The sequence below is a fragment of the Dromaius novaehollandiae genome, chromosome 3, assembly GCF_036370855.1.
Source record: "Dromaius novaehollandiae isolate bDroNov1 chromosome 3, bDroNov1.hap1, whole genome shotgun sequence".
Classification (NCBI taxonomy): domain Eukaryota; kingdom Metazoa; phylum Chordata; class Aves; order Casuariiformes; family Dromaiidae; genus Dromaius; species Dromaius novaehollandiae.
This window is the reverse complement of record NC_088100.1, coordinates 63,285,630-63,313,235: the sequence shown is the minus strand read 5'-3', so window position 1 is coordinate 63,313,235 and position 27,606 is coordinate 63,285,630. Positions and strand designations below refer to the sequence as shown.

Below are 27,606 nucleotides of genomic sequence, written 5' to 3'. Positions count from 1 at the left end.
TCACTGCAGAGCAGCTTATTCCAATACTTGCGTATTGCCAAAGCGTGGACAGAGCAAAGAGTTTTCCCACTTGATGCATTTTTTTTTAAATCAGAGGTCATATATGACCCACAGTCCTTGCTTTCTCCCCAGCTTGCAGAGGTTGAGGAGCTTTGGCATTCACGGGAAAACAAGCATTTAGGAAGAATGAAGAAGAATCATTGTCTGGCTTTTCGCAGGCTGCCAGAAGACTGCAGGGCAACCTGCACTGCATACATGCATACTGGTCGATAGTGTATAGGGATGATTTTTCTGCACAGCCCACCAGGCTCCCAGAGGCATGGCACTGAATGTGTGAACATGTAAGTTCTGAAAACAGACTTTTTGGGGCATTGTGTCATTCTTTTGAGTCTAGGAGATGCTTACAGTGTGATGTATTTCCTACTGATCTCAACGCGGAACTTAAAAAGTCCTAAAAGAAGATGTTATGTTGTATATTGCATATAATTACAAAGATGCCGGGACCTCGGTTTCACTCCTTTGAGCAACAGAGAGTTCATTACAGCAGAGAAAAATCACAGGTCCTTCAAATGCTGGCTCTTGCTTATGGTGACATGATTCACAGGAAGGAAACCCCCTTTATCAGTGCACCTGGCCAAACCTCCAGGGCTGTAAGGAGGGGATCGAGGGGAGAGAGAAACCTATGCTAGCTGCAGGCAGCACAGATGTGGGGCAGTGATGCTGAAGTGATAATTGCTGTGCCTATAGAGCACTTTAATATAAAGAAGAGCCATAATGAAATGCTTTTGTACCCAGGGCAGGTTATCAGTTCAGTGGCATTCCTCACCTCTGGCTGGGATAGAAGGGGAACAGGTTTGGGAGAGTTCATCTCCAGATGGATGAGGGTGCCTGGTAAGTCTGGGCTGCTGGCCACCAAAGTGTCTGCCAGGGCTGATGGCCAGTACAGCCCTAGGAGATGAGACTGTCATACTGAGCACTGCTCTTTTGGCCTTGGAGAGGGTGCAATGACCTCTGGGGCTGTTCTGAGTTCAGGGTGCTTGGACATGAATGAACTCTCGATGTCTCAGCCAGGCTGTGGTTTGGAAAAGCCCAATAGGGGCCAGGAGCAGGCCTAGGAACCACAAGATCTTGTCTCCTGATTCTCTGGGTGTGACATAAATAATAGTCAGTGTAGACATGATTAAAAAGCAGCTGCACTTTTTAAAAATCTTGCAGTATAAATCGGAAACTGGAATCTCATTCTTTTTTTCTAATGCTTTTTCTCCTGTGATACTTGTTTATCACTGCTTGGTAGCTCATTAATGCAGGGTTGCTGGTTGACACTGATATGTATTTAATCAAGGCAAAGCATGGTTTCAATGCATTTTAAACATCCTCTTTTTCTCTCTTCCTTCCAGTCCCTGTAAAAAGTTACATGGAGTTTAGAAACCAATATAAGGAAAAGTGCAGGAAGATGTTAGGTCCACTGTATTAAGGCAAGTTTCCTTCAGCTGATGCCGTATGGGAGTGGAATTTTTCTAAAAATCAGGGAGTTTGTACGGTTATTTACTCCATTAATATTCTGACTTTCATTCTGCCTGTGGAAAAGTTAGCACAATTGTTTTTCAGGTGAGAAGCACATAAAAATAATGGTCCCAGTGATGAAGTGAAAGGAATAGCTGAAGTGATTTAAGGATGTTGCTCCATAGGAGAGACACTGGGATCACTGTTTGACCCCAAACCTACATAGGATGTGGAAATGAAGGGGTCTGATCCGGTGAGTAAGATTCAAGAATGGCCTTGTTTGGGTTGCTATTTTAACATTTGTCCTTCTGAGTTGTGTAACAAGTGCCTTGCACTTTGGGGCCTGAAGCTTAAATGAAGCACCTATTCTCTTTTGCAGCACTTCGTAATAGCTCATGTTTAAAAGAGAATTTCATTTGCTGTACCGCTGCAACAAGTCATCTTCTCACATATATCAATATGCTAATACTATTTAAAGAGTTAAGAGAAATATTTATGGCAGATCAAACAATTAAAATACTTTGAGATCAGAGAGGTCAGCTCATTTAAGAGTTAATAGTGACACATCCTTTGTATTTTTCTTGTTGTATCATGAATAATTGCTTGTCCCCAAGGTGTGCATGTTATAAGGTTGTACATTTATTTCGGGCTTTAGAGAAAAACGCAGATCATTCAGAGGTCACTTGGGAGCTCTCTGGACTAGACAGGAGAGGTCTTTCCCAACTTGTCAAGACCTAGGGAGGAATCAGGTGCTCTGAACCAAGAATAAATTAAACACAGAGTTTAAACATACTGTTTTAAGGTAATTTGTATTTTAGCATCACTAGCTGGGCTTTCTGCTGGAATGGAGTAGAAGAGGAGTATAAGACAGTCAGGTGTTAATCGCAGCTGAGTCTTTCCTAAGTAGCAAAGCTGGTGCCTACTGCTTCCCAGCTGAAACTGTCAGATACCTATTTACCAGGACACAAAAGCAGCAGAGTAGGAAACTTGCTGGCACAAGGTCTGGGCTGTTCATAAAATGCAGGCCAATGCATGGCCGTGTTTCTTAGGGGAAGGCATTCAGCACTGCCACAGACTATGTTCAGGTGAACTTCTCAGTGCCAGTACCTTTGCTACAGATTATATCTTCCAAGCTGGCAGTGAATTCATGCTGCTTTGTTTCTCAAAACACATCTCCAGCACTAGATTCATTCTTTACTTTATGAGCCATAGATTGTATTTCAAAACCAATCCATAGTATGACTCATGCTCTGTTTGCAAGTCTTAGAACTTGCTCTACCCGGACTAGAGCTGCTGTTACTGTGCCCTGAACAAATTGTGCCTCCCCACTCACAAACTAAGAAAACTGGCTTGGCAGGAGGAGCTCCAGAAGCTGTCAGGAGAGTCAGTCATACACGTAATGACTTTCCTTATCTCAGCAGTGTAGTACCCACCTAGAGAGCTCCAGCCTACAGACTTCTTCTCACAGACTTCCTTGTTGCAGTGATATTGCTCTGGTTCCCAAAGTATCATGCCGAGGCATTTCATTGCATTGGGTGAGGAGGTGCTTCTGGGGAAAATGAGTGTAATGCATTAGGGAAGAGGGTGGTTTGGCTTTTCTTGCTGTCCATGCAGCAGAACTGTGCGAGTGCATTGTTTTTAAGGTCTTTGGATACGGAACATTGAAAAGAGATCAAAGTGGGCAGGGAAGCTAATTCTGGTGATGTATGTGGCAGATTTTCATACACACAATGACTTTTCTACTACAGTTATAAATATATATATACATATATACACACATATACTTGTATATATTTATATATATTCAAGCAGATGCACCCAAACATAGTCAAAGCCTCATACTGCCTCACACCATAGGTATCATGTCAGTCTGCTACCTAGCAGAAAACAATAAAAATCTTCTGCATTTCTGGTCATCTGAAATCCTAAGAAAAGATTTTATTGTTCTAACTGAGCTACTAATTTCATACTTTAAAAGCTGCATTATTATTATTATTATTATTATGACAAAGAGGTCAATGTTTTCTGACTGTTCCGGCTGCTGCCTTATTTGAATGGACATCAGTGTGAGACAAGTACAGAAGCTTGGTGGTTTTGGTGTTGTTTTTGGTGGCTGACTGGGCCACTCTCAGCCCAGAGATCAGTCTAAATTTTTGCTGCTGCTTGTAGCATCCTTTTTGCTGTTATTAGAGGTATTAAAAATGAAAGAAGAGGGGCCATGTGTTAATTGCTTTCTGCACAGCTGGTAATGAAGTGTAAACAGCAAAAGGACCTTTCCTAAACATCCTGTTAGATAACTGGCCACCCACAACTGCAGTCTTGCTTAAAGTCTTCCCTCCTACCCCATTGTATCAAAGAAATGGGACAGCAGGATGCATAATTATAGATACACTCAACACAGCAGCATCTCTGCTACTAGTGAGTGTGAAAACACATGGGAACGCAACTTCTTCTGCAAAGGCAGGAGGCTTGCACTGCAAAGCATTTGATAAGTTGGAGGAAACGTCTTTCTGGGATGCAGTGCCCCTCCATCCACTCCAATGGGAACCGCTTCAGAACTTTATCTGCTTTTCTCATTGCACTTAACACATCATCATTAGAGGGAGAAACAGACCTATTCATGCAGGTGGAGGAAAGTGATTCAAAGCCCATCTGTATATTAGTAGTCTACATAAGTGGCTGACCAAATGACCTGTCTGTCTGTGAAAAGTAGAGGTTTCTGTTCTAGCTGTTCTTTATTCCCCAGTAAAGAAAGTCTGAAGCACCTTTGTCACTTCATTTATTACAGTTAGTCACCATAGTTACCAATAAACTGCAGGCTAAATTCCATGGAATTAAGGAAACTTAAGTTCACAGCATAGCAAACAAAGAAATAGCTTAGATTCCAGATGTTTTACAATTTCTGTGTATTTGTACAAATTATACAATACTTTAACACTGAAAACCATAGTTAAAGTCTTTATTTTTCTTTTAAGCAAATCTGGAACATATTGTGACTATTTTGGGGTTATCCGTGTATTTTTCTCTTTCTTGTGTGTCTAGTAGTCCTACTCATGTACAAGAAACTATGGTGGTAGGTGCAGTACAAAACTCAAGTATAGTTCCTGTCCTAGGGGTTTTATAGCCTGAATTATAAAGTAGGTAGATACAGCAACTATCCACATCTCATTGAATTATTTTTATAGGTTTTATAGACTGAAACAGAGCTTTAAGGAAGGACTGATGATGGGAGCTTTGCAGAAGTTTGTGGGAGATTTTCCTGAGCACTGGGACAAGTTTGGAAATTTAACTCCTAGGTGGCATAAGCTGCTAAAAATGTTGTTTGGAAAGGAGGGTCATCCAGTCAATAATGAATGAGAATAGAATCAAAGAGTTGCTGAGGTGGGAAGGGACCTCTGGAGATCATCTAGTTCACCACCTTGCTCAAAGCAGTGTCACCTTGAGCAGGTTGCCCAGGACCATTTCTGGTTGGGTTTGGAATAACTCCAAGGATGGAGACTTCACAACCTCTCTGGGCAACCTGGTCCAGTGTTCAACCACCATCACAGTAAAAAAGTTTTTTCTAACATTTCCACGTCAGAGCAAAGGATGCTACTGAGATGTGAGAAGTAAGAATACTGAGATATGAGATATGAGAACTTAGAGGAGGATTTTAGCTGTGTGAATGGACTGAAAGGCTTTACCTTAGAAAGCGGACTGGACCACATGGCAGAAGTGTATGTTAGCTTTTCACCCATTTGGAAAAAAATCAAGCAATGAATGAGCTTCCTGATCTTCTGCTATGAAAACTACTGTATAGGCAGAAGGTTGATATTTGAACAGCTGTAGGATCTCTGACATGCAGTATTGACTTCTATTCACTGACTGCTACTGGATGTCCAAGTCACCTTGGACTAGCTAGCTATTTCCAGCTTGCCAGCAAATTGTTGTTCTGCCTAGTACACCAAAACCAGCCTGTGAGTACATTGTAGTAAAGCAGGTGCTTTCAGGTTCCTGCCTTCCTAACCCCGGATATGTATCAGCTGCACACATTATACTGATTAACCATCTTGTGCACCTGGCAGTATTAAAAGCTGTGATTAATTTAAGATTAAAATAGCATCAAGCCTATCCATATATACATGTTTGTGTGTGTGTTTGTATATGTATATACATGGGTACATGCTGATGACTGCAACAATCCATTGCAAATTAAAATAGCTTTTTCAGACGTTCTTACCTTTGTTATCCTAAAACTCATTAGGCTCTTTTGACATCATTCCTTTACTTATCTTGAATCTCAAATAGTTTTTAAATGCATCCTGCTCTCTGTCTATCCTGTTATCCACTTTTTTTTTTATTATAACTCATCTTGTTTTTCTTGGAAATTACTAATCAAAAACTCAGTCACCAGTAGAGGTGAAGATGAGAGTGCCTCCCCAATGTGGGATTCCATTCATTTGATTACAGTTATATTTAATTGTAGACAGCTTTCTGTGTTTGCATCACCTTTGTCAATTATGGTGTTTCCTTAAAAAAAAAAAAAAAAAAAAAAAAAAAAAAAAAAAAGACCAAGCCTCTACAAACAACTCTTTGTGAGTAGATGGCCCAGAACATGAGACACAAGACAAGTGTATCCCAAGGAGAGATCTGAAAATGCCCTCATCTTCAACCATGTTCCCTCTGAACTCATGGAGCCCCTGAATTTGACCATATATGTGTCATACCCTTCGATTAAACAGTTTTTTTCTTAGTTTTCATGAGCAATATCACTCCTACATTTCCAAATTCCATATTACTTGGTGAGCAGTCAGTCTGTTGACTCCAATTACCTTGAGCAAACTGCACAGCCCTCAGCTATGTGGTTCAGCTCTGAGCTGCTCAGTTCAATCTACTCTGTTCAATGTCCATATGACCTCTGGCAAGTTATTAAGGTGACCTTCGGGTGAACAAAATTTGAAGATGAAATGTAACCAGGACTGTAATTCTGTGTAAAAGTGCACTCATTCTAGCTGAACAACTACCCTTTAATCATAAGCAATGCCCCCGGCATGAGACTGAATATTATCAGAGGAACTGCAATATGTTTGATGGAGTACTCATTCTTTAAGTCAATGTAGCTGTTTGATAAGGCTGGATGGAAAAGGGGAGACACTGATCATAAAAATCTCACACAGGTAAATCTCACCCAATTTCTTGATATATCTATTCAAAACAAAACTGCGATGTTTCATATTTTTCATTTTGAACCAAGTCAACATAGTTTTCCAGTTTTGCATTTATCCATTCTCCCCCTTCCTTCAGAATTATGAATAATATTTTTATGTGATTTTAAAAGTGTTTTCTGTGTTAAAGATTTTTGGTAAAACCAGATTTACTGGTTATTCTTTCCATGGTTCCTGACCCCGTTATTCCAGAAGGTGCAGCTTTTCTATACATTATGTAAATATTACTGTGACACATGATGCCATAACAAATTATAAATACTACCTAAAGACTGCAGGAGGAATTACTGTGTGTTATTAACCTACCTGTAATATATGAGGCAGTTGCCACATTTCTGTCTGGGAGTTCTCAGCAAGATGTGGGTCCAGATGTTTGGAAATCATGGCAAATTGGAAAAAGTGCTCAAATTCTACACCAACTATCAAAGCAGAAGAAAAAGATGTGTCCAGAAAAACCAAGACTAATAGCAGCTCTGTAAACAGAGGTGTGCAGAACTGAATGGGATTTTTCCTATTGCCATTTCACAGAACTCTCTGTTGTTAACCTTTGCAAAAAGTAGTTTACATGCATGAGAAACACTTTTTCCAATAATATCACTGTCATCTGTTTCTGTTTTTTCCATTTACCCAATAGAAAATTCTCATCCAAGTAGTTGGCTACAGAATATGGAGCATTTCATTTAAAATAGGGATGACTAGTTTTGCTTTCATGGTTCCCCCGAACCATGTGTCCCCCGAAGTTGATGGTATAGTATATATGCATAAAGGGCAAGAATAATGTCTATTTGTTATAGAGATAAGAGTTTTTTTCCTACTATGAAAAGACCAATAATCTATTTTTGTTTTTTTGTTCTTCAGTCTTTAAAGAAAAAAAAATAGCTAAGCTGATTTAAATTAAATTTTACAAAGCATATGCTCCTGGGCAGAAATCTTATAAATCCACTTTCAGCCCAAGGCACATTTTTATGGTTGAGATATAATAAACCACTCAGAACAAGGATTCCACTGGAATTGCTTACTGAATATAGTAGCACAAAAGGTATTATTGCTATAAAGCTCCATAGTGATGTTTGAATTTAGCTGACAGAACCAGCAGGGACATTTTTATTTAGTTTGACCTCTCATCACGAGAACCTACTAGAGTCTATTGCTACAGAGAATAAACACAGCCAAAAATTCTAGGCAGAATAATGATTAAAATAACAAAATGCAGGCCAGGGTATCCCAGTGCTATAATACATTTGATACATGAATGCTGCTATACTGAATGTCTTGGCACAGGGAAAAAGGAAAAAAAACTAAAACACTTGTAAAGTAACTTCCCGTTCATCAAGAGTTAAAAGCCAAGGTGATCTGTGATGGACATGGCTTTATTACAAAATCAGTTTAGCAGATGCCTGTTAGCTTACAGTGAAGCTCAGTTTTCAAAATAGGGCAATCTGTCTAGTGCTTACACAATGTAAGTGTTGCATGGAAATGCAGAAATACACCAAGAGGATAATAGGTAACGATGAAGGGGGGAACAGAAGAGAAGGCTGCGCATTATCTGGTGATTATGCAAACTGCATGTTAAAGGACTAATGAGAGCTGCTCACTATTGAAGTGAATTGTTTACGTAAAAACTTGCCCATACAGATGCCTCTGTGTCCTTTGAGTACGTTGCCAGGTTATTTAATGACCTAGTTACTCTTGTAAAAAATCCAAGGTGTAGTCTTTATTTCATATAAGAGAAATATGCTGGCTATTAACGTTGAAGGATCCTTTTCTGCCTTATCTAATAGCAATGTCTTAGACTGGCTCTTGGGAGGGGGGCTAGGGTCACTGCAAAAGGCATCAGAGGGAAAATGCAGACCATGTGGCTGCATTCAATAAGTTCCTATGCTTCCTATTCCCCAAATTAGAAACAGCACAACTGGTTCAGCTCCAAGTACCAACAGCAGCAGCTTGAACATAAAAGGCTTGTCCTGCATCTGAAATATAGCAAATCTCTGTTTTGGCCTCATCACATCAAGATGTGATAAGATAAGATAAGATAAGATAAGATAAGATAAGATAAGATAAGATAAGATAAGATAGTCAAGATAGCAGGTACTTCTGTAGTCCTTGCTACATGCAAAAAGAAGAGTTGAAGAAGGGCTGAAATTCAAGCTGAGCAATGTGTTACACCTACTAAAAGGTAAAGACATTGTTATAGCAATTATTCAAAGATAAAGAGCTATGTTTGGTGTAGTGCATGCACATGATTAGAAATAAAAGAAGAGAGTGAAGAAGTATCTTCTAGGGGATGCTTAGGTGCATGGAGGGATAAGATTTTGTGGGCACAACACCAGCTTTCAGGAGAAAACCAGATTCTGATTCAATGATCTGATATAAAGCAGGACAGAGACAGCTGAATTGACTGGAATCACTGCCAAATTGAATAGGTAGAGCTGAGATCACAATGAAATGAAGGGGAATTTTCATAGCTTCATGTCTGAAAAGTCTTTCAAACTGTCAAGCAAAAGAAGATGGCACAAGAGACTTACAAAGAGTATTCAGGAAAGATGTACCAATGCCATGTCCTTTACCAAGAACTGAGAGCAATCACGGGATTAATGTGTTCTCAAGCAAAAGAGCATGAAGCGAGACAGGATGTGCCTGTCAATCATGTACATGTCTGTGACAACCTCTTTGAACAGCTTCTCTCTTTTCTGTTATTCCAAGTGGCTATAAAGTATCATGTGGCAGTAAGGGTTAAATAGCACAACAGTGATGCAGGAGGGCTGCCTGACTATGGCTCTCCTGTAAGTGCTAATAAGGTGATGAAATTGTGAAATGAATGACATCACTGAAGGAAGAGGACGGAGCTGGTGCCTGCAGGATGAAATCCTAATCCTTCACTAGGGGAAGAGGTAGCCAGTTCTGTTTTCCTGATCAGTGAGCCAGAGAAAACTGCTGGTATGATGGGAACTTTAACTACCCATGGATGATAATTTTAAACCCACTCTGACCAGTAAGATTTCTCTCAGTCCTTGCCATCAGCACTTACGGCTCCTTTGAGGGAATTTTTGGCACTATGAGTAGTGGTAATTCATATGGAAAGATTTTGCGCTTTTACAGTCTCATTCAGATATCTCTATTGCTTTAAATTTTATCCAACCCTCAGAAAAGGAGAAAGAGAAGCCAAGATACTTCTAAAGAGCAATGAATTTTTTTTTACCAATTAGTCTTCTCTGAAATTATATTTGACCACTTTGGAGGTATTATTACCTGTGCTGAATGAAAGACAAAATTCAGAGCTTGGCTTGAGTTAATAATATGTGCAGCCAGAATGTGAAGTCCAAACCACAAGGTATCCAAACTATTCAGACATTCTCATCATGCAAAATTACCTTCAGAATCACCAATAGGATTCTCATGTAATTTCTGATATCCCTAATTCTATTTAGGAATTGGTATGAAAATACTCTGTAGGTCGAAATTTGCCTTTTGCTTTTGGCAGATGGAGATGGGATTTTTGAAATGTGTTCTGAGCTTTCAACAATGTTCATTTTATTTTCAAGATGTATTAAAATTTCCATAAGGTGCTTTTGCACCTGCCTGCTTCTGGTAGATACTAAAGGAATCAACAAAAACTCCAGAAAAAAAAATCATGCTCATATGTATCACACACCTTTCTCTAGCAAGCTTTAACATCTTGCAAAGGATAAGGTGTCAGAGATTAAGCATGAATACAAGAAAGATGATGCACTCTTTAGCTCCTGTTTTCATACTGTTTCAAAGCTGTTCCCTTACTGCCCCAAGCACGGGATAAAGAAGCAGCAGTATCTAGTGAGAGAATGAGTTTCTGAAGAGACATGAATGTATGTGGGTATGTAAAAAGCAATAGCTGCATGCATTTCCTGGGGGTCCTGCCCTTGCTCTGCATGGTCAGAGCTGATTCACAGCCTAGTGCAGGCTGGTCAAAGGCCCCAGCTGAATCCAGAGGCGTCTCTGCAACAACCACCTGGTATAAGTGGGTTTCCCATGCTCCTTGGCATGACTGCTTTTGGATATGTGCTCTACAGGCCTAATATGCAAAACCCTCTAGTCCTTTGCTCTTCTGAATGCTCCTAAGATTCATCCTCTGACTCTAGGGAAAACCTTCTGATGGAACTATACATTCATTAAGCTTCTGTGATGCTTTCAAGAAGTCCTCAGATCATCTGCTCTCCTAAAAGGCAGAGATTCAGTGAATGGATTCCTGGAAAACAGTCATTTAAAACCTCTGAACTTCCACTGCAGATGACTAAAACATGCTTATAGGCATATTTGCTCATTATATGAATAGCTGAACACTTTTTTCACTTTGCCGCAGGATATTTTTGAGCACATGCAATAGTCTGAGAGTATTTCAACACTGTGCAAAGCTTGAAGAATCTGCAGACTTCTTCAGAGGTTTCTTGAATAAAAGAAAAGAAGACCATCACAGTCTTGGGGAAACAAAAGGATATACCCCCTTGTTTGGTTGTTGCTTTTTTTTTTTCTTTCTTTCTTTCTTTTTTTTTTTATTCACTGTTCAAAACTAGAGAAACTTCTGCTGTCTCTCCAGCTGGCTGGAAGTTGTTTGACATGTTTTGCATTGTGATTTTGCTTATTTAAAAAAAATCATGCACATTTACAAATGGGAACATTTTCCACTCACTGAAATAATGGCTGGCTAGGAGGCAGTATTCAAAGCAGAATTTTCTAAGGAACAGAGCTGGTCCATTTTGTAGCTGTAGCAGTTCAGGATATCTAGTCCTTTTTCATTTCAGTTGCAGACATTCCCACTGGTTCCAGTACAAGAAATTATGCCACAGAAATACGCACCCATTCACCCTAATCTTTCTTGCTTTGTCTCAGTTTCTTCTCTAAGTACTCCACTCCTTGTCTTAGGGCAACAGAGAAAGTCTCTCCTTAACAGTTGCTTGATCCTGGCCCTCTTCCATGAGTAAAGCACTGATGAAAGTCACTTTACATCAAATTAGCATCTGTTTTTTTTATCACCATTAACATGTTTAAGTGGGATTGTGGTGCAAAGGCAGTGTTTTACCTAATTTGGTCATCAGTGGTGCAACAGAGAAGACCAATATCGGCCAAAGAAAATGACTGAGTTTAATTTCTCAACTCAAAATCATGATAAATAGTGTGACTTTTCATTACAACAGGCATGTTCAGTGTCATTTACAGCACACATTATTACTTTCCTCCTCCCCCTCACTGCCTGGCTGCAGCCTTATGAGAAATGATAACACTAATCTTTGAATCTTAATTATTTAGTAACTAGTTTCATGTCACAGGAATCAAATGTATTTAAGAAACTCTCAAGAGAAATGAATATGAACTCTGTGTACTGAGACCCTTTTGCTGCTTGTAATACACCATTCTGCACTGCTGGACATGTAACATCAGGAACAAAAGGTCAAGTCATACAACTTGGAAAGAAAAGAGAAGGAGAAAAAGAAGAATAACTATTACAAATGGACTCTCACAAATGTTGTTTTCCTGTCATTAAAAAATGATCATGAAATGAAAGTGGTTTAGAGGGAAGGTTTGAAGGTTTATTCAATAGGCAGACTTTGGCACAGAAATGCTGGCCTCAGGTACAAGAATAATGAACCTCCTCCTTGAAAGAAATACCAGCTGAAGCAGGCATTGTGTCCAAGTAACCACCGGCTGCCAGAACAACTTCTTAGGGCCCAAGCAAGTGTTCTCTAATTGATCCCAGGCATAAGGATTTTTCCTTCTTCTTGGCTCCCCAGAGGTGTAGATGTATAAAGTCACTTCCTCTTGCCATGAGATATGTATGGAACAGTCCGGAAAAGTCCTGTCCTCAAAATGTGCATCATGGTTGAAGTGAGAACATGACCCAGGATTGCTCAAGAGCAGGGGACACCTGCCCATCCATTCCTGCCCTCTTTCCAGTTGCTTGCACCTGAAGTACTTGAGAGCACTTGTTCAAGGGAGTGTGTCTTCCTTTCAGCAATGGTTTTGGAGAAAGAGATGACAGCCGAAACAGGCCTATTCTGAGAATAAGGCTGAGAAACTGGCCTTAAAAGAAGTCACAAATCAGACTTGCTTAGAGATACTCTGAACATAAAATAACGTGCCAGTGGAGTCAGGAAGGACAGACAGCTGCCTTTCAGTGGAAATAGGCTGGCCAGGGAGGCCAAAGAACCAGTTTACTTGGGAGCTGGTGAACTGTCTGCCGAGGATCTGGGGCAGCTCAGGTGCTGGAGTGCCTCAGAGACAGGCAGCGCCAGGGGCCAGTTGAGGCAGGAGGCTGGTGGTGGCCGAGGGGCTGTGGAGTTTCAACAGCCTGGGGACATGGCACTGCAGGGAGGCTGCAGGCATCTTCCCAGGTTTGGGGTGTGAGGAGCTTCCAGGCAGTCTTGTAGTCTGTTGCTCAAAGAACCTGTGAGCTCTGCAAATATTTCTGGAACAAATTAGTTGACTTCCACTCCTTCCCCTGAAAGCTCCATCAGTATTTCCATCTTGCAGGATAGATTGTCATTTTCGTTCTTCATTATGACTTGAGGCATCTGAAAGGGATTATTGCAATTCTGTGTGAGACAAATTTTGAATTCAGCCAAATTTCTTCATATTATGCCCTCCAACTTCTACAACAACTGAGGCTGGGGTACTTCAGAAAGTAACCTCTGTCTTTGCACATTTCATTCATACCAAAAAACTCCATTCTGTGCACTGGCTAAAGGAAAAGTTCTGCAGAAAATGAGTAAATCATCAAGCAGTTAAAGACTCTACCATAATGTGTAAGAGCAATGAATCCGTATTAAATTTACATGGCTGCTCTTACTTCTGGCATTGTTTCATCGCTTTTGAGCGCTGAACTTTGCAACCTTAATTTTTTTTTTATGGGCATACTTTTGAAAGCACACTGCATAACCTAAAGGGATTTAAAGCCCTCCCACTAAGATACAAAGAAGAAGAGAGAGAAAAGTTGTTTGTCAAGTAGGGATGTAATAGAGGTGCTCTCAAGTAAGGCAGATATTTGTGGTGAGTACTGCTCAAGAGTTTATATCTAAAACTCACAATTGTTATTTCTACGGGTGGAAAAATGATCGAAAAAATAGTAGTACCTAAGACAGCAGTACCTAAAATTCCAAAGGAGGAAAAATCTCCTTCTATGAGCTTCCAGACGGCAACAAGGCTGCTGGTGGCAGGACGAGATGAGTGGTAGAATCTCCAGTAACTGAAGAGCTCAGAACTAAATATGCAATATATTACTTTATATCCAATATATATTCAGACTTATCAAAACATGTTCTTATTTTGAGAGAGGCTTCTGAGATATATTGTAGATAAATTGGTTTCAGCTGACTAGTATGAGCTTACTGCTGCTTTTGTATTCATCTAAGCATGACTTTTGTGTTCAGTGGAAAGGGGGGTGTTAATTGTTTACACTACTATAAATCTTTAATTACTGTGATATGGTGTCTGTAGTCCCTTTATCATTCAGAGCAGTGGAATGGCTCTTGCTAAGATAGACACAAATGGGATGTAACTGAAATGAAAACTGTTCATCACTGGCTTGTATGGGAGGCAGTGGTACATCTTGGTTTAGTATGCCTCTGATGTCTTTAGTAATGCGCACGTCACTTTGTAAGCAAGCACTATGTGTGACAGAGCTGAGAAATAATACAGTATCTATACAGAGAACACAGGGTATGATTTACTGTTTGTCCTCTAGTAACTGCAGACACATCTCATGTCCTGTGAAGACCGTAGTCCTAAGTAATATAATCATTCAAGCAGTCTCTCCAGCTTCAATGGGACTATCTGTGCACTTAAAATCAGGCCCATAAGTAACTGCCCTGTTGGATCAGTGCTTGTCTTGCCATTGTATTAGGGGATTTTCTGCCTGGTTTTGTGTAGAATCCAGATATCATCCCATCTATAACAATAAATGGAGAGTAAGATGGAAATGGTAAGTGAAAAAAGATAGTGAGCCTTTGGTGATGTTTTTTATCTTTACAGCTATAATTACACAGTGTGGCTGGGTACCTACATAATTCATGGAGCCTATAACTAAAGATAATCAAGAAAAACAGTGGTATCAAGAGGGAACATGATAATTTCATACACTGAATTATATGAAGTTGTTGCCTCCGTTAGTGTGGAACTGGGTTCAGCAGGTCCCGGGTGGTTGTCTCCGGTCCTGTGTTCCTCTTTTCATCACTTAACAATATTTCTTCCCTTATGCTTCTAGTACTTTGCCATTTATTAAGGATAACCTCTGTTTCTGCAGAGGAGGGTGTCTGCTCTGACCAGCCTTAGCTTCTTCAATCTTTTTCTGAAAAAAAAATAGTGGATAGAGCCTCCTTTTGGGGCATAAGCATTGCTCCCATATAGAGTTACATCAGCCTAGTCTCAGGTCCTGGACTCAGTGAGACGTGGCTATTACCCAAATTATTTTTCTCATTTCTGTTGCAGACTGGTGGTGACCCATGAGATAACGGTTGCCTATATGCTAGAAACACCTCAGGGTCTAGCGTTTTTGTTTTCTTTGGAAAGAAAGAGAATGTTTCCTAGATTACTCTGTGATATGGCTAGTGACTTATCCACAGACACTGAAAATGTATGAAGCCGTATGAACCTAACAGTTGTTCTTTGTGGCAAAATTTCTTTGTTTTGCTTCAGAAGGATAATGAAGTCCTTGAGCAGACCAGCTGCGGAGCTGTTGGAAGGGCCCGGAGGTCTCTGAGAAGTACCTAGACAAAAGCTTTCAGGACTCACCTATGTACTCCTGATCCTGCCTTGGGGTAGCAGTGAGGACGGCCCAGTAAGGTCTGGGCGGCATCTTAAGCTTCCTTCCACCCTGTCTTTCTGTGATTTGATTCTTTACATCTCCTTTCTCTCCTTTTTGCTCCGGGATCTGGAATTCAGATGAATTCCCAAATTAGATGTGAAAGAGAGAGCTGTCATTAATCACCAGCTAAACTTTGCAGTGGTATCTTGTATGCAAATTGTGATTACTTTCAAGCGTCCATCAAACTGAGTCCGTCAACCTCAGTTACAGTTTTGGCATGGTTTCAATATAAAATGATGTAAAAAGATATTTTAAAAGGTTTACAAGTGAAATCATTAACTGAGCTAACATTTGCAGGACTCACTGGACACTGACATCTTGCTTCACTGAAGTGTATGAACTTTGGTAAACTTAAGCTAAGTTTTTATTTAACCACTTACTTGTAATGTACTTACTTATAATGTCCCATAGCACTGAAGTGTGAAGGGGTAACCAAGTTTCTAACAAAAATGTCATTCTTGGTTTTGAAAATTTATTGTGGCTTTTCTCTAACTCAGAAAATAATCTATACTAGTGTAATTCAGAATGGTTAATTGAGATTTTTTTAAAAAAAATTCCAGTATCTCATATAACCAAACCTTTTTTTAGCCATTAAATTTTTTTTTTAAATAACACATTTTATTTGATGAAAAAGAATGTCTAAGAAATGAGCTGCATTTCAGTATTGCCTTTGAATTAATATCCTGGAGTACGGACAAAATAGAATTAATTTCTGAAAGTAGTTGGAAGGAAGAAAACTTGTCCCTGTACTTTAAGGAGCTCTTTTGGCCATCATAATCAGACCACCTTTCTGTTGTGGTGGGGGAAATGGAAGTATCTCTGAAAAAGTACAATGCACCAGTGAGAGTTTGTTTCACAAAGAGTGAAGGAAAAAGCATCTCTGAGGAAGGTCTGACAGCTTCTTTAATGTAAATTAGCTTTTATTTTCATTCTTTGGTAATCCTTGAAGCTTTAATACTATAGTACATAAGAATGTTTGTTCACCATTGCAGAGGCTGTACATTTGCTGGGGCCCTTAGATTATAAAAAGAGAAGCTTTCTCAAGGCATCACAGAAGAAACCTGCACGTGATAACTTAAGGAAATTCAAAGGACATGCTGATTGGATTGGCTAATTAGATGTAAATTCATGTGATTTCTTCAACTTTGCTCATAAGGATTGATTCCTGCTCAGTTGCTCTGTTGGCAGAGTTGTCTCTGTGCCAAGGAAGAGAAAGGGACAAGTATATTATATACTTGGCTTTACTCCATATTTCCACATTTCATAACTTTTCTATCAGTTTTTACTTTACTATTTTCTTTTTGCTTTCACTTTCTTTTTACTATCACGCACCTGAAAAAAAAATGCATATGAAAAAAGTTTGGTTTAGAACCGATTAATGTCGTCTTCCATTAGAACATTAGAGCCTGGCATGTTCTCATGGTTTAGCATATATATTACCTTTAAAAGACTGGAGTTTAAATTCTAATTTTAATAGCAAAATGCTGATTTGAAATCATGACTGATGGACACTTTATTTTTCTCAGTTATTTCCAGATTTTCTCCACTTAGAGCTCTAAAGAAGATTAAAGTGTAGAAGAAACCTGTTTTTAGTCTGCTTCTCAATGATCAGTAATTTTGTTAGCTAACTCTACGCTATCTATTGTTGCAAAGATTTGCTTTGTCAGTAACTGAGCAGTTCAGAGGCAAAATGCAGATGGAGGTGTCAACTACAATATCTGAGCATGCAAACCTTCCATGAGAACATCAGCCAGATTTGTTACTGTCTTTTGTCTAACAGACTAGATTAATGTGTTAGTACAAATACTCTATGATGAGTGTGTGCTTTATAACACAGCCTTACCTTTGGCTTAAAACTTCCCTCTTGAATGTTATCATTTTTTCTCTCAACAGTTTCCAAAGTCTGATTCTTAGATACCGCCTTATTTTGAAGTCATGCTCTTCTTCCTACCAGATAGGTCCTTATTCAAATAACTGCTGCCAGTTCTGTGCTCATGGTTCCCTGGGATAGTAGCAGCCTGTTCCTTGTGCAGACACTACCTTTGTGTCTGGGATAACAGAGATAGATAGTATTTTATGCCCATCCACTTTATCAGTGATTTATTTAATAAAGAAAAATAAATTTTACTATAGTACAAGAAAAGGTTTGCTTAGGTTTAAAATAAAATATTTTATGAATATGTGTAAAAGAGTCAGGAAGCATGTCAAACTTTGTTAAATATTGTTAGGTAGTTCTCCAAAGATTAGCTCTTCCTGCTTAATCAGCAATGTGCTAACACATATAGGGAAGAGTGTGCAGAGTCTTGGTACTGGTTCAGTGTTGATCCCTTATTCTTAGAGGTTACACCTTGCATTTCAATCATCCCTTACTTTTTTATAGAAGTGTAGAAAAATTTTGAATTTTACTTTTGACTTCAGTTTCAAGATTGAAATAGAAGATTCAAAAATGGTTGCCACAGGGTATGCAGTCACCAACACTGTAATTTTTGATTAAAACCCTCATCATTTTATAATGCAAGATCCAGCTCCTTTTGCTTTAACAAGACTTTTCCTGGTTACTTTTGAGCAAAGTGAGTGTAACAAGAGCCCAGGTTGGTCCTTCACATCTTGAATGAGTTCAGTTGAAAGCCAGATTTATTGCTTGAAGTGTCTATATTGTTGCATTCATTCATGGCACAGAAAGGACCCCCGCGTCTAGGGCTTTTTGTGTGTATTTTGAAAATGTTTGTTTCCTTCAGTACCCGGTGAACGTTATGTAATATCACATCAGCCTATGCAACGTGATGCAACATTGCATAAGGCTATTACTTTTGCCCCTTGGCATGATGGAGAATAAAAATTGGATTTAAATTGCTCCCTTCATACTTGAAATACCCCAAAGCACTTTTCAAAAGTAAAATTCTAAATTATATGAAGGAAAGCTGAATGGATATTAGGTAATCAGCAACATCCTGGACATGTCAGCAGACAGAAAGGCTTGTGCTTCGTTTGTGAAGGGAGAACCAGTGCAATTAGGGCAAAGACAGATGTGCCATGTCTGAAAGGTTTACATGCAGCTGTCAATATGAACTATTTGAAGCCCATCATGCCATTGTGCACTATTACAATGGGAATGGATTTCATGGCCAAATCTGTGTATTTTTAGATATGTTCAAAACATGGCAATTATCTGGATGATGTGGTAATATTAATACATTGTATATGTGTTACTTCTGTGATCTGATGTTTATATTATATGTTATATTTGAAAACTATGAGTCATTTATAGATGGAGTTTATTTATAACATCTTAGTCATAGGCCATAGTGCAATTATGCCAAGGAAAGAAGATAAATACGAAGGTTAAGAACTACCCAGCTTGATAAAGTGAAATTCAGATTTTGACATTACAATGCCTCTCATCTCTCTCCTAAACCATTTTAACTTACAATTTCTGCAATAAGAAGTGAATTCCCTGAGCAGTAGAACTGATGAAAATTTTCTTCCTGTGGCCCTTCTATGCAGTTTCTCTGGTGTCTGATGGATCTTTTCCTCTGCAATGGCAGTAATCTGGATCTGCCTCTTCTTCCTGCCATTGATTTTCACAAAACTTGTACAAAATTAAGATTTCAGAAACTTCATCCTCTCTGTCAACTTTGGTTGAAGCTGATGAACAGCTTCCAAAGCAATTATGGGAACTCTGACAAACAGCCAGGTGAGTAGCCACAGGGGCCTACAGCTCAATTCTTAGGAAAAACAGTTCTAAGAATATATAGCATAAAAATGTGAAGAGTTACATGGGGTCAGACTAAGGACCCATCTAGCCCAGTACCACATCTTCTACGCTGACCGTAAGTAGATGCTTCAGGAAGAGTAATAACAAGGCAAGCTTGTGTGAAAGGTCCTCCAAAATATAAGGTTTATTTTCCATATACTTGTCCAGTTTCCCCTAAAACTCAACTTAATTGTAGCCTACTCAGACATCCTTGTACCAAAAGAACTGCCTACTTTGGAACATCCCTGTTGCCTCACCTTGAATTTTTCTGATTATGAAACAAAACAAAAAAAGGCAGAGAGAGAGACAGAGAGAAATGGTAAGTAATCTCAGCTTCACATGGGGTTAGTCATATGTTTCTCGGTGGCAATAATGGTTACAAACAGTATTGTGGTAAATCTCTATGAGCAAACCTTATGATGTGTTTCAGTACTTCTGCGCCTCCCTTTCAAACATGCCTTGTGCTATTTGAAAACATATCTGTAAATGTCTTCTGTAATATGGAAACAGTTTAAAGCATAACTTTTAAATAAGCCAATAAATTTTTGAATGTTTTCCAAAGCATCTGAGGCATAGTAATATGTATGATACTACACTGAATGTCAAACCATCACTTCATAATAACAAAAATGAAAACATTTGTCATGCTATATGCTATGTGAACATAAGTAGGAAGAAAAAAGCTTGATTTTTATTAAACATCAACATATTATTTTCTGAATGGATAAAAACAGTGGGAATAGGTTTCTCCTTCCTTTAACTCATCAGATCAAATATGGCATATATAATCAAGAGTAACTTTCGGGTTTGGTTTATCCTGAAGTAGTACAACAAGCAAGTCAAAGGCTGTATTCTTCCATAAACTGCATTTGTGGTGACTTGGTCAGAATCTAGCCTTGAGTCTTCCTTTGCTGATGGAAGCAAAAATTTTGCCTTGGAAGTTGGCTTATATATATTGACCAATGTGCCACTGTAGCACTAGTTAACAGGAGGAGCAAGACTAAGTGCAGTTATCACACACAATTCAGACAGCTGAGTGTCCAGTTTTCTTGGACAAAGAATAAAAATGATGTATTGATAAAGGGAAATTACTTTTTGCAGGTGTATATCCAGACTAATTTTGTACCTATGATGACTAAAGCTTGGTTTGCTGTCAGGTTCTCTAGATGAACATTACAAGCAAAGGCATTAAGGTGAATGTTGTTCTGATGCCATCGATATTGCAGAGATAAATAAAGACATGGTCTCTAATCTGAGAAGTTTGTATTCAGACAACTCAGAATCATAAATAGGAATAAAGGAATGAGAAAAATAGGATAATGGTTATGACAAAAACAATTTCATAGAGTTCTTCAGTGCACGTCTATACGTAATTCATACACAATTATTTCTGCTCCTGCAATAATGGCTTTGGTGTTTTATTTTTTTTCCTACACTAATTAAACTCTATTGGTGAGACAAAGCAATGTTTTTTTTAAGGATGGACATGAATTAGAAGAGGGAAGTAATATGTCCAGTATAATTCAGGAAGGCCTAGAATTTAGGACTAAGGATATTTCTTTTAGAAATACAGAGCACATTTCAAAGGTTTCCTGTTTTTGAGGTGACTGATGTTCACTAGTTTGGATTCTTTTATATTTAGAAGTCATTCCAGTGAAAAATGTTGGATTGTTTTCCAGGGTGCTTGAGCACATGCCTGCAAAAAAGGGACAGAACAGGAAATGTTTTAATAGAATTCTTTGCTCTGTGCAATTATGTTCCTAAAAGATTTCTGAGGGAAAAAGGGAGTGGACTACTTTTATATGAAAGAGACTTTGGATAGAGATGCCAGAACGCTAAGAAATAAATGTCATTACAATTGGCAGAACAGGTCAGCTAAGATTTTGGCATGATCTTTTGAATTGCTATATCACAAAATTAGCCCCTCTCTTCTGGAACAGTCGACAAGATTTGTTCACTGGGGCTGGTTATTTGTGATGCTGATTTTAGAGTGCCGCTGTGTGTCCATGATTCACTCACGTTTTGAAATGAAAAGCTTACTTCATACAAGACAGCCACAATGCAAAGTGGTCTGGCAAAAAGGTAATGTGTGAGGTCCACTTTTAATATAGAACTGTGTAACCCTAAGGACTGATGTTAGCTTAAAGCTTACATCGTGTGAAGGCCTGACCCACAAGAATAAGAATGTGTGAGAATGAGACATGCAGAATAGGCAGATGCAATGATGAGCTATGAAAGATCATCCAGGTCTTTCTACCTGATCAGAAAGTTCTGGTATGTCAATTGTAGGAGGGTAAAAGTCAATTTACACCTTTTTTACACAAGTAGTCCTATAACCAGTGATGTGCCATATGGATTTGCAAATTTGGGTACAAATGCCACTGCAGATTGTTTATATCAGTTAGGATCTCAGTTCCCAACAAGGAAAATAAATACATTGCTAGTTAAATGTCCTAAAAAAAAAAAAAAAAAAAAAAAAAAAAAAAGCTTGCTAAATGAATTACACCCTCCCTTTTAGGCCCTGGGGCCAAGGCACAATATCATGCCTTAGATTCAAAAGGGGCTTGTCAAGACAGTATGTTAATGTCTCCCTTGGTACAAAGAAATTGGTGCAGCAGCTGCTTAATACTTGGAAATTGCTCAGGAAGCTAAAGGGGAAGCTATCTGTTTTAGGTTAAAGTACTGTTTTAAGTAAACCTGGCTTGGACATCATGAACTCTGCACCTACCTCTGTACTTGTGACAGCTTCATTAACAAATTCATCCTGATTAGGCTCAAAAAACAGGTTAAACCCTGCATGTGCTCCATTATTGGTATTGCACAACTTTCTGCAAGCTTCCCTGCTAAGCTTTAAGGAAAAGAAGCCAGTTAATTAATACTGAACTGTCACAGATTCCTGCAATTATGATCCGTTACTGTGAAGAGATATATAATGAGAAAACATTCTTTTAACATGCTATTGGCTTCATCATGTATTCCCAAGAAATACATTTCCTAATATTAATAGATTTTAGATTAATTTATACATTGAAAGCATACTTTCTTCCCGAAGTTAATTCTCATCTTGTGGACAGCAATCTTCTGTTATGAGATGCTATTAAGAATATCAATGAGAAATATATTTGATGTCTTGCTTCTCCCACATCGAAAGAGCTGAAAAGCTCGTGAAGAGAATGTACTCTGAAAAAGTAAAGTGCATTTAGTAAAGAACAGCATACTATAAAATACACAACACCAACAGCAGAGCATGGAAAACAGTGGCAAAGATAAACAAAGAGCTACTTACGTGCTCTGTAATGTAATCTAATATCATTATATAGGATATCATAAGTGCTGTGGTGTGGGAGAACAGTGCCTTCTACCTTCTTTTGTACTCACTTTTTTCAGTAGCTACGTATTTTGGTGAACAAATTCCCCAGAGACAGGAATTACTCTGGCCTGACTCAGCTAAGGGACATATTTTTTCAAAAAGGGTTTTAGAAAATAAACTCCAACATTCCTGTCAGCTAGCGTGCAGATATACATGAGTGCAGAGATTAATGTCGCCTAACTTGCTATAATTTGTCCAGTGGGATCAAAAGGGCATGATACTCTTCATTTCCTCTCCTTATCCACTGGGTGGTCCTAATTCACCTCAGGTGCGACTGTACTTCTGTCATGAAATGATCCCTATAGATTTATTCAGTATGGTGCTTTACTGTTACTATCTTTTGATTAGATGACTGCTATACAGCTACACACAGACACCACCATTTTAGGTTATTTGTTCCCTGGGTTCAAAATCCTAAAAGTGGCAAGTAAATGGCATTTGGGTACATCCCAGTTGTGTCAAGCTCTCCTGTTTTCCTCCAGAGTCCTAATAAGACACACAATTGATTTAAATTTTTGGATGGGGCCTTCAAAAACCAAACCTGATGGCTAAATGGAGTTAAAGGAATGGCCAACTGAGCCTACTCACTGCTCTAATAAGCTGCTGCTGCTGTTTCAGTGGGAAGACAGGAACTTCTCTCTGACTTCACTGCACTCTGCTATGGCCAGCAGCCTGTGAGTCACTGCCTTGAAGAGACAGTGACTTATTTTAATTACCCTCAATAAACCTTGCATTTGCAGGAGTGAGTCATACCCTAATGTAATTTCATAATAATTATATAAGAAGTATTTTAAAGTGATGCCTTGTAGCTTTGCCTATTTTGTTCATTCTCTGGGCTGATTGGAGAAGATGATTCATTTTAAATGAGCTAGTATATATTATTTACTAGTAATAATTACTTCTGTTATTTATAGATAGAGAGCGTGCATGGTTCTGTACAGATCAACAATGTGATAAGGTTCCTGAGCCCAGGGGCATGCCCCACATGTATGCAGACATCAGAATGATTAAAAAAATGTTGGGTGAGACTGGTGCTATGATAAGCAGATAGAGCAGCTCTCTGAAAAGTGTATTGCTTAGCTTTTAATGAATAATGTGGGGTCAGATCAAGTGCTCACAATCATATACAGGGGTGCTAATGGCCCCAGGACTGCAGGAAGCAGCCAGGCAGGGTGTGCAGTTTGAAGCAGGAGTTTGCAAGAAGAGATCTCAAATCTCTTTTTCTTCCCCCTTTTATCACTTTCAAACACCATTTTGCCACAATTGCAATGTGTTGTGGAAGGTTATTGGGCTGGACAAAAATGTTAACTGGAAAGGGTTCCAGCAGCTTGCTGGCTGGAGGGTGTGCATGTTTTCGCTTGGTACTGGGAAGGGTGTGTTTTGTTAAGTAACTGATCAGACAGTGCTCTGGTAACAATGTGTTGCTGCTGTTAGAAGGCAATATAAGGACATACAAGGCACACCTTTCTATCTGCTCACTAAGGATTTTTCCCTTATTATTTTGAAGAAAAGTGCAGGAATCACACTGGCACATATGTTTTTGTTAGAGCATTTAATCCTTGTAAGACAGCCTGTTGCTAGGTAGAAAAGATTGGAAAGTTGGGCTTTTTTGAACTGTGGAGAGCTAGTTTAGGCGTGTTTGTGTGCCACTGGGGAGGAGCTCATTTATGAAAAAGGTATTTTCTTTGTTTTCTATCCAGCTGCCTATTGCCTTCGGCTACCTTCCTTGGGTGGTGTCTATCTGCTTACCATAACAAGGCTTGGTCTACTGGCTCAGCTGGTGTTTGCTTGCCCAACGCTCTTAGCATAGATATAGGTTTTAGGGAAAGTCTGGTTAAGGAGGTTGGTGTAGATGAATAATTACAATATAGCACTCTTTATGGTAAGCTACTTACTTGTATGTGTAACTAAAACTAGCGAATGTGCTTTCTGCTGTCTAAATTAAGCAAATACTCACACTGTCCCTGCATGGTTTGGAAGCCCTGTTATCATAATGCTTTCTTTAAGGGAAAGAGAATTGAGACAAAAGGTAAGGTGGATGATTAGTAAAAAGTCTCACAAAAATCATGTCTCTGTATAAAGGAGGGAATCCATATATCCTGAGTCACAGGCAGTGTCTTGACCACAAGACCATTCTCACTCCGGTACTAACAGGTAGCTTGCTTTCATTTCTTTCTTGTCAGGAGTTCTGATAGACAAATCCTGCATGAATGTTAGTGGCAGAAGGTCTGCTAGAAGAAATGTGTTTTGAGAGGGAACTTGAAAGATGAATGAGTCAATGGATTCATGGAGAAGAAAAGCTGTTCCATTTATATGAAGACTATTATTTCCTGGTGTGCCAATTTTCTTTCTGAAAGGATTAGCTGGAGCCAGGACTAGCAAAGAGGAAGTTTAAGTTGTGAATCAAAAGGGGGAAAATGTATTGTGAGAAACAGGAATGAATAAACTACTTTTTAAATCCATCTGTCCATCTGCCTATCATTATAATGAATTATGTCATCTTTCTTGGATTTTATCAGCGATATTTCTGAATCACTCATTACCATGGTGCCTGTATGACAGAATGGTAGCAAAAAACACTGACAAGTCTCCAGAAGTGTTTGGTCTACCTGTCAGCAACTATTTTTATTTATGGTGCCAGATTTTTTCTTTTTGCTCTGCTTCCTTGAAGAGTAGTTTGATGAGAAATGTCTCTCCCTGTGCTAAGATCACTGACCACATTAATATTTGCAGTATATTATCTCTGGTAGATGGAATTCTACTTAGTACTTACTGCATGGGATGTGATGTTATATTATTCCCAAAAGTGCTTATCAGAGTTAAACAGCCACTTTGAGAAGAGAGTGAAGTAGAAAACTACCCTAATTATTGTAAGTTCAACTCACATCTGGACTGATTAATAATTATTAGGAATGACCAGTATTAGAGCATGCTGCTTAGTACTGAATTATTTTCTTGTTAGCTTGCATGCTGGCCATAAAAATTACAGTTTCTGTCAGAACAAGCAAGAGTTGTTACCAGAGTTGTCCTGTATCCTGGTTAAATTTGATGTATATTCTTTTTTGAGCATTAACAGCAAATGTTGCAAGAATACTTGTAATAAAGATGCCTGATGACGCTTGATGCATCCAGTTAAACTACATGAACACAGACTCTGGTTTTGAACTATTTGCTTCAATAAGGAGGGTTGTGGCTACTGATGCCTAAGCTGGGATGACAGTTCCTTAAACAATAGCAAAGCAACAAAGTTTACTCCTGAGGAGGCTTGGGACTTTGTTCTGCAAAGGCTGAGGAGGGAGAGAAGTGGCTGCTGTTTCCCTTGAATAGCTCTATTGTTAGGTAAACAATGCTTGGACACAAAGTGCGCACACCATTTGAAGCCTAGGGGTCCAAACACCCTGGAGTCCAAACACCAAAAGATCAAGGGACTCTTACTTTCACTGTGGGAAGCATGTGACATGCTTGTAAAAGAGGCACATGCAACAGGCAAAAAGCTAATAAAGCAGGAAAGTTGGCCTAATGTGTAAAGAATGTCTTTGACAATGTTTCTGGTTTTGTTTGTTTTTTATGCCTTTCTACAGAACCTTGATATGAAATCTGTGCATGTGAGTATGGCTAACTGAAGATGCTAAAACGAGGTGAAAGTATTCTTAGAGAAATTCCTTTTCTTTCTCCTTATTGTACACCAAAAAATATGGAAAGGTGGAGATGAACGGCCACAGGTGATGAAGAGAAGAAATGTGGTCCACCCTTCTGAGGATTTTCCTGGATTATTTCTAATGCTCTGTTGCAGTGATCCGAAATTTCTGCACTTGCCAGAAATGGAGAATATGAATGCTTTCAGAGAAGTGAAGTACAGTTAATTCCAAATGCAGTGAATAAAGTGCTTGAAAACTGAAGCTTGGATATGTTTGCCCATTTTTTTGGCTGGACTGAAGACTAAAGGTTGGTTGGAATACTTCTGAATAAATTGTGAATGAATGTTTTTGTTAGCATATGCCATTTCACCTATGCCAAAACAGATTGCAAAGCAATATTGGCACTGGTAAAAGAGAGAGAGAGAATAAGAGGTCTAAAATACGAGAAAGAAACTTTGCTTCTCCTAATCTAAACAGATGTGAAAGGAGAGCTTTGCTTGTAATCAGAGCGAAGGTTTGTAACAAACTCACCTGTGTGTTTCAAATTTCAGACTGAAAACAGGCTTTGTGAAACTAGTGACATCTATGAAAATGATTAAAGATGTCTGCTTTCAATCTAAACTTGTGCGGAATCTGAGGACTGGTCTGGATTAACATCCTGTTTCAATGGTATATATATGTGAATGGGACCAACCCTCTGCAATACTTGGTTTTTTGACATCTTTGAGAGCATCAAACACATTGCAGTGCTGGTGCAGCTGAAGCAGAAGGTGGTGAGACAGGGAGAAGCCTGTGACATTGAGGATCGTGTCCACTGTGGTGACCTGTTCCCCTGGTGTTATTGTAGCTGTGCTGCAGCTTCTCCTTGGCACTTGGACTTCTCTGTCACAACCCTGGGTCGTGTATCTCCTGATGAGCTGCATCTGGCAACTGCCCAGATGCAGGAGAGATACAGTGGAGCTGTGCAGCAAATGCCTGCGATGCAAAGCTGGAACGTCAAGGTGGGAGTGTTTTGTTCAGTCAGTCATATCTGATTGGCCTGTTTCTAGGATTTGTTCCTAAATGTTTTAGAGGTCTTTGGAGTCTGCCATGCCAGTTTGCCCTGGGTGCAGCTTTTTGCTCTGGTGTCACTTGTTCAAGACTTATAAATGCATGTTGTCTCCTGCTGTTTTTCTGGGCGGAACGTTTACATTGATGTCACACAAGTCATAGAATGGCTTAAATACTTTCGGTTTTCCTAATAAACTATTTCTGACATAGAGGTTGTTCCTGGGGTTATTACAAACAGGGCTGGGCTGGGCTTTGCA

At 39.1% G+C, this 27,606-nt stretch overlaps 2 long non-coding RNA genes across 2 annotated transcripts; one reads left to right on the top strand and one right to left on the bottom strand.

Annotated features, from left to right (window-relative positions):
- The first annotated feature begins 58 nt into the window (after positions 1–58).
- Positions 59–27,606, top strand: LOC112994970 (uncharacterized). The gene is made up of 3 exons (XR_010388375.1): positions 59–341; positions 1,609–1,756; positions 26,243–27,606. It is a non-coding gene; the product is annotated as an uncharacterized LOC112994970 (long non-coding RNA).
- On the bottom strand, positions 11,803–17,630 carry LOC135328027 (uncharacterized). Its single transcript, XR_010388754.1, has 3 exons — positions 17,381–17,630; positions 15,465–15,603; positions 11,803–13,249 (listed from the first exon to the last, which is right to left on the bottom strand). It is a non-coding gene; the product is annotated as an uncharacterized LOC135328027 (long non-coding RNA).